Source organism: Pteropus vampyrus, unplaced genomic scaffold (assembly GCF_000151845.1).
Source record: "Pteropus vampyrus isolate Shadow unplaced genomic scaffold, Pvam_2.0 Scaffold318, whole genome shotgun sequence".
NCBI lineage: Eukaryota > Metazoa > Chordata > Mammalia > Chiroptera > Pteropodidae > Pteropus > Pteropus vampyrus.
Genome location: NW_011889099.1, coordinates 2,211,883 through 2,219,659, shown reverse-complemented (window position 1 = coordinate 2,219,659; position 7,777 = coordinate 2,211,883). Strand labels below are relative to the sequence as shown.

The following is a 7,777-nucleotide window of genomic DNA, read 5'->3' as shown; positions in this document are numbered from 1 at the left end:
ATATCGGAGGTGTTGCTTGCAAATATATTTTCCCATTGGTATGGTTGTCTCTTTACCATGTTGACAGTTTCTTTTGCTGTGCAAAAGATTTTTAGTTTGATGTAGTCTAATTTGTTTATTTTTGCTTTTACATCCCTTGCCTTTGGGGTCAAATTCATAAAATCTTCTTTAAGTCTAAGGTTCACGAGTTTAATGCCTATGTTTTCTTCTATGTATTTTATTGTTTCAGATCTTATACTCAGGACATTAATCCATTTTGAGTTAATTTTGGTGTGTGGTGATAGAAAACAGTCTACTTTCATTTGTTTGCAGGTGACTTTCCAGTTTTCCCAGCACTATTTATTGAAGAGGCTTTCCTTTCTCCACTGTATGTTTTTGGCTTTTTTTGTGGAAAATTATTTGCCCATATAAACATGGGTTTACTTCTGGACTCTCGATTCTGTTCCACTGGTCCTTGTGTCTGTTTTTCTGCCAATATCATGCAGTTTTAATTATTGTCACTTTGTAGTATAGTTTGTTTATTTGTTAGTTTATTTTTTTAGGCAAGGCAATCTTTCTTTGACCTAACAGACTGCAAGGACCTTGTCAGCTTACGATCCCTTATTTTTTTTATTTTTTATGTCTACAGCACCTAGTCTTCTTAGGTGATCTCTTATCCAAGTACTAATCAAGCCCAAACCTGCTTAGCTTCTGAGATCAGACGGGATTGGGTTTGTTCAGGGTACCATGGCCATAGACTATAGTACACTTTAAAGTTGGGTAGAGTGATGCCTCTAGCCTCGATTTTTCTCATGATGACTGGCTATTTGGGGTCTTTTGTGCTTCCACACAAATCTGACGATTTTTTGTTCTATTTCTTTAAAAAATGCTGATGGGATTTGGATGGAGATTGCATTAAATCTGTATAATGCTTTAGGTAGTAAGGTCATTTTAACTATGTTGATTCTTCCAATCCAAGAAAACAAAATATCTTTTTTTCAATTTCTTTGTATCTTCTTTGATATCTTTTAATAAGGTCTTATAGTTTTCATTATATAGATCATTCACATGTTTCATTAGATTTATTCTTAGGTATTTTATTCTTTTTGTTGCAATTGCAAATGGAATTATTTTTTCCACTTCTTTTTTTGACACTTCATTATTAGAATATAGGAATGCTATGGATTTTTGAACATTGATTTTGTATCCAGAAACTTTACTGTATTTGCTTATTGTTTCTAGTAGTGTTCTTGTAGAGTCTTTAGGGTTTTCTATATAGAAAATCATGTCATCCGCAAATAGTGACAGTTTGACTTCTTTGTTTCCTATTTGGATGCCTTTTATATCTTTCTCTTGTCTGACTGCACTTGCTGGGACCTCCAGTGTTATATTGAATAACAGTGGTGATAGTGGACAGTCTTGCTTTGTTCTTGATCTTAGAGGGAAAATTTTTAGTTTTTCACCATTCAATATAATGTTGGCTGAGGGCTTATCATATATGGCCCTTCTTATATTAAGGTATTTTCCTTCTATACCGATTTTGTTAAGTGTTTTGATCATAAATGGGTGCTGTATCCTGTCGAAGGCTTTTTCTGCATCTATTGATATGATCACACGATTTTTACTTTTTAATTTGTTTATGTGCTGTATCACATTAATTGATTTGCGTATGTTGAACCATCCCTGTGCCTCTGGGATGAAGCCCACTTGATCATGGTGTACAATCTTTTTAATATGTTGCTTATGTTGCTGTATTCAGTTCGCTAGTATCTTATTTAGGATTTTTGCATCTGTGTTCATGAGAGATATTGGACTGTAGTTTTTTTTGTGTTATCTTTACCAGGTTTTGGTATCAGAGTGATATTGGCCTCATAAAATGAGTTGGGAAGTATTGCCTCCTCTTCAATTTTTTGGAAGAATTTGAGGAGAATGGGTAGTAAATCTTCTTTGAATGTTTGGTAGAATTCACTGGTGAAGCCATCTGGTCCTGGACTTTTAATTTTGGTAGGTTTTTGATAATTGTTTCAATTTCTATACTGCTTAACGGTCTATTTAGATCTTCCAGTTCTTTTTGATTCAGTCTAGGAAGGTTATATTTGTCTAAGTACTGGTCCATTTCTTCTAGGTTTTATGATATATACTTTTTCATAGTATTCTTGTATAATCCCTTGTATTTCTGTGGTGTCTGTCATTATTACCTCTCTTTCATCTCTGATTTGTTTATTTGTGTCCTTTCTCTTTTCTTTAGTGAGTATAGCCAGGGGTTTATCCATTTTATTAACCTTCTCAAAGAATCAGCTCTTTGTTGCATTTATTTTTTCTTTTATTTTTTGTTTTTATTTTCATTTATTTCTGCTCTAATTTTGATAATTTCTTCCTTTCTGCTGACTTTAGGCTCTATTTGTTCTTCCTCTTCTAGTTTTTAAAGATGAAGCCTTAGGTTATTTATTTGGGCTCATAACTGTTTTTTGAGATAGGCCTAGAATTATATGAACTTTCCTCTTATCGCTTTTGCCATGTCCCAAAAGTTTTGATATGTTGTACTATCATTGTCAATTGTATCTGTGTATCTCTTGATCTTCTTTTTATTTCTTTTCTGACACAGTAGTTCTTCAGTACCATGTTGTTTAATCTCCATGTATTTGTGGTTCTTCCTGCTTTCTTTTTGCAGTTGATCTCTAGTTTCAAAGCATTATGATCAGAGAATATGGTTAGTATGATTTCAACCCTCTTATATTTGTTGAGGCTATCTCTGTGTCCCAGTATGTGGTCGATTCTTGAGAATGCCCCATGTGCACTAGAGAAGAATATATAAACGTTGTTTGGAGATGGAAGGCTCTGTAAACGTCAATTATGTCCAGCTGGTCTAATGTGTCATTTAAGGATGTTATTTCCTCACTGATTTTCTGTTTGAATGATCGGTCCACATATGACAGTGGGGGTATTTAGGTCCCCTACTACAATAGTGTTTTGGTCCATGTCTCCCTTTAATTCTGTTAGTAAATGCTTTATATATTTTCGGGCTCCCTGATTGAGAGCATAGATATTAATAAGTGTTATGTCTTCTTGGTGCATGATTCCCTTTATCATTATGAAGTGTCCCTCAGTATCTTTCTCTACATTTTTTATTTCAAAGTCTATTTCATCCAATATTTGTACCAATACTCTCGCTTTTCTCTGAATGCCATTTGCTTGAAATATCATTGTTCAGCCTTTCACTTTGAGTCTCTATTTGTCTTTGGAGCTGAGATGTGTCTCCTGTAGGCAGAATAAGGTTGGGATTTGGTTTTTGATCCATTCTGCAACTCTATGCCTTTTTATTGGTGAGTTCAGTTCATTTATATTTAGGGTGATTATTGAAATATGAGGTCTTCTTATGGCCTCAAGCATTTATGTTAATTCTCCTGTGCAAACTGTATTTCACCATAATCAAGCAGCCAATAAGGGGAAGCTCTTTTTTTTTTTAAGAAAATTTCAAGCTAATAAATGCAGAAGGAATGAGAGAATTAAGCGGGGGAAATCACCATTTTGCAACCCTAAGCAAAACAATGGATCTAGGCAACAATCTTCAATAGCTGCCAAAACCATTTAGTGAATGATTAGTGAGAAAATCCTTTTTAAACAAGAAAAATAACTTCCCAGGCCCAATCTCCCCAATATCGTTTATAATGCTCATAGAATTGTTATATCAACTCTGGGGAAGGATAGCAGGAGAAAGGAAAATTACAGTTCTATACTGTGTTCTACGGTATCAACATTTCCAAATAAAATATAATATTTCCATTGATGAGTTATGGAAAGAATACTTATACTAAAGGAATGACTTTATTCTAGGCCTGGCCTAAATTATTCCCTGATTGAACTGTAATCCAATTTAAATATCTGAAATAAAATAAACTGTTTAGGAAGGATCCTACAGATAGAAATCTGAGACTCTGGACTGTTAAGGCAGGTCATCAATGGTACTGTTTGTGTGAGAACCCCTGGGACTTTGGAGCTGATCATTGGATCCCATTTGTAACAAAGAGAACAACACTGCTGCGCCATAGCAGGCACACTAAGAGATTGAACAACAGCACCATGCACTCCTGCAGCAAGGTACAATACTCAGGACCTTTCTCAGCAGGAAAGTAGGAACCAGTCTCTGGAGAAAGACTGGCATAACTGGAACTACATTCCACTGAGGCTGTAACAGGAGCTGTTGACATTCCCACGCCAGTTACTGCTACAAAAAATGACTCTAATCTCTTTTAAATTAGCAGATAAAAGATAAAACGAGGATGTCTGCAACCTAATACCTAGGAAATTAGAGAATATAATGCATTTAACTACTTTTCTTTGCATAAAAGGAAGGTCAATTGAATTTTCCAGCCATTTGCATCTATCAGAACATAGCCTCTAGCATGGGGTTGTATCGGTATCAGTCTAGCACAAATAAAATCACAGAAGGTCACCTAGGAAGCTCGACAACTGCTGATAATTTGGACAAAAGTGTATTTTCTATCTGAATTCAAACGCTTTTGTTATAAAGAGAAGAGAAGGCCCACAATTGGAGCTTATTTTTAACCCATCTAGAAGCATTAACAACTAAAAATTAAGGCGAAAGCAAGAGCACAAATGAGCAAGAGAGTAATGAGAATCAGTGATGAATCTGAGATGGCTCTCTTTAGTCTGCCCTTCTCCAGATTGAACATCGAAATTTCATGACCTATTCCTCATATGATGTTTTTCGAAACTTGAGTTTTGAATATCTCCTCCACAGATTTTTCTAGTGTGTCTTTAAGAAGGTGGTACTACAAACTCATCAAAATAGTCCAGATTTTGCCTGCAAAACACAGAGAAGACTAGCGTTGTTACTTCTGATGATCAAAACTACTTCTGGACATTATATAGCAAAGCACGGGGTAATGCGAGAGGGGAAAGCCGAGCATCGTACTAGGTGTTGTAGTACAAGAGCAAATGAGACAGACAAGGTCCATGCCTTAAAAGAGCTGACACGTTTAACAAAGAAGACAAACCAATACAAGAAATTAAACAATAATAAGAATGTAGGATAGTGATGAATACTACAAAGATAATAAACAGTAATGTGAAAGGACATCTTGGGTGGTCAAGAAAGGCAACTCTGAGAGAGTGACATTTGAGGTGAGACCTAAATGACAAGGAGTAGACCAAGAAACTATATGTAGAAGTGCTTCCTGGGCTGATAGAACAGCCAATGCAAAGGTCCTGAGAATGAATGAGCCTGACATGTTCGGGGGCAAAAAGATGAAAATGATAGAAGATAAAGCCGAAGTCAACTGTAACTGAAAAATATTTTAAAATAAAATAAAAAATTAGTTAAAAAAATAAAGGTAGACAAGGGTCAGATCACACAGGGCCCTGTTAGAAATATTAATAAACTTGAATATCTAATTGAAATGGGAAGCTAAAGCAGAGTCTTAAGTAGGTAAATTACATGATACGATTTATGAACAAAACTGAGGTTTCTCTGAAGAAGTAATTCTGCCTGTGGACTGCAATGTCAGCTCCTACCCAAGAGTTTCCAGCCTGCTGGTATGCCCTACAGATTTCAGACTTGTCAAGCTCATCTCCACAATTATTGAGCCAATTCCTTGATATTATTTGTGTGTGTGTGTGTGTGTGTGTGTGTGTGTGTATCACTCATCACCATCTTACATTTTTATTATTTGTTTAATTTCTTGTATTGGTTTCATATATATGATATTTACATATCATATATGTGTCCATATTTAGATAGATACATAGAGGATATATATTTGATATCATAAATATATGTGTGTATGTATGGATATATATATCCATCCTACTGGTTTTATTTCTCTGCTAAAATCTTGACTTATACACTGAGTAAAGCATCAGTGCCCATGAGGAGACTGACGGTCTAAAATCAAGTCAAAAGAGACCAAACGGCAGAGTCACTCCAGGTCCAAAGACAAACCAATGTGGAAGGAATGAATCAGAGATGTGATTCTGAGAATTCAGGCCAGAGACAGGGTGAGGACCAAGGCCTCACATGGGTCATTTGTAGTGAGAGAATCATGGGAGGAAGATAGGAATGGGATGTTATAGAAATAAAGCTAAAGCTTGCCATAATAAACTGCTTAGGGGTATCAGATGGATTCTAGACTGATCATCCACACAATATTCATAAAAGATAGCTGAACTTTGGTGCTCTCACATAGAGGAAGCAGAACCCATGCCTAATCTCAGGTTTTGGGAGGATCTAAAGACCTACTGGCTCACTTTCTTCTAAGTGGCTGTGGAAGAGGGGCAGCCTGAAACTGCCTTGTGCATAATGAGAATGTCTAGATGAGTCAAGGACAAGGGCAAGGGCTAACAACCTTCTTATGTGCAATCTGCTTTTCATTCTCATTTTCACATTTTGAGATTACCCAATTTGTCTCCATAAAGGAAACTCTGGGAGGCAGCCACTTGGATTTAGGTCTCTGACTAGCATCCCAGAGGTCAGAGGTATACTGAGTTGTTGATTTACTATGGATGTAGATATTGCCATGTATGGTAACTATAGCTGACAGTAGTGTCAGACACTGCTCTGTGAACTTCACACTGATTATCTTATTTAACCATCACAATAGCTCTATAAAAGAGGTAGTTTTTACACCCATTTTACAGATGAGTAAACTGAGACTCAGAGGTCAAGGTCAACAACTAGTAAGTGAGGGAAAAGGATTGGAATCCAAGAACTCTGATCAGAAAACCCCTCCTCTTTACTTTCTACTGCCTCCTCTATTTAATTCTTGTGATGTATGTCACCTCGAATTATCATTGATATTTGTCTGGCTTCCGTTAACTGAACTACAATATCCCTGAGGACAGGGATCTAGTCTCATTCACCCCTATACCCATAGGTCCTAAACAACCCTCTAGTCCCACCCCTTTATTCTCTTAGTCATCCCATTGGCTGGCTTGACTCTATGAAGTAATTATGATGTGTGCTGACCTCATATTAGCAGCCCCACTTTAGAATTCTGAAGGGAGCAGAGTATCTTAGTTCAAAGGATAGAGAAAGGGCAGATAACTGGACCACAGTTAAACTTTTCTTTTCGTCCGTGTGAAAAAAGACTAAATATTTCAATAATGGGCAAAGTTTCAAAGGTCTTTCACCTTCTTATTTTTGTGTTTTTTGTGGAATGCCAACTTTATTTACACTTGTCTTATTCCGGTGAGTTGAAAATTAACTGGGCAATTAATAGGCTTAAAAAGTAACAATGGCCACTGGGGAAGTAAAATTGTATCTTAGGGAATTATATTTCTCTGTTAAAAGTTTTCAAGATAGTAAATAGTCATGAATGTCTTGCAGCGCCAGTAAAATTCAATGGGTCACCAGCTGGACCAAATGAAAATAATGGAGCATATCAAGACAATGAATATTCATCAAAATATTCAGGTAAATCAATATAATATTCACATTCAGTAAGATTAGTTATTTCAAAAGAAAATATAGATGAGGGCTTCTTTCATATGCTATGTGATTCTGTCTTTGCCTCTGTATTGGTTATCATCACTGTTCATAATAATTAGATGAACATAGCTCAAAAATTAAATACTATAATATTCCATGTCTTTAAGATGAACATTCTCTTTAGGGACTGCTGCTCTCTTTCCTTCTTTCCTTCCTTCCTCCCTCCCTCCCTTTCTTCCTTTAGCTTGATACACACAAAATCCTTATTCCTAACCAGATCATATGAACATGGCTGTATGACTTTAATTGTAATTTCATTCACATGTCTTGCTGGTAGACAATATTAGTCCA

At 36.0% G+C, this 7,777-nt stretch overlaps 1 pseudogene; it reads right to left on the bottom strand.

Moving 5' to 3' along the window:
- Nucleotides 1–619: 619 nt before the first annotated feature.
- Nucleotides 620–738, bottom strand: LOC111730525 (annotated as a pseudogene).
- Nucleotides 739–7,777: the final 7,039 nt, after the last annotated feature.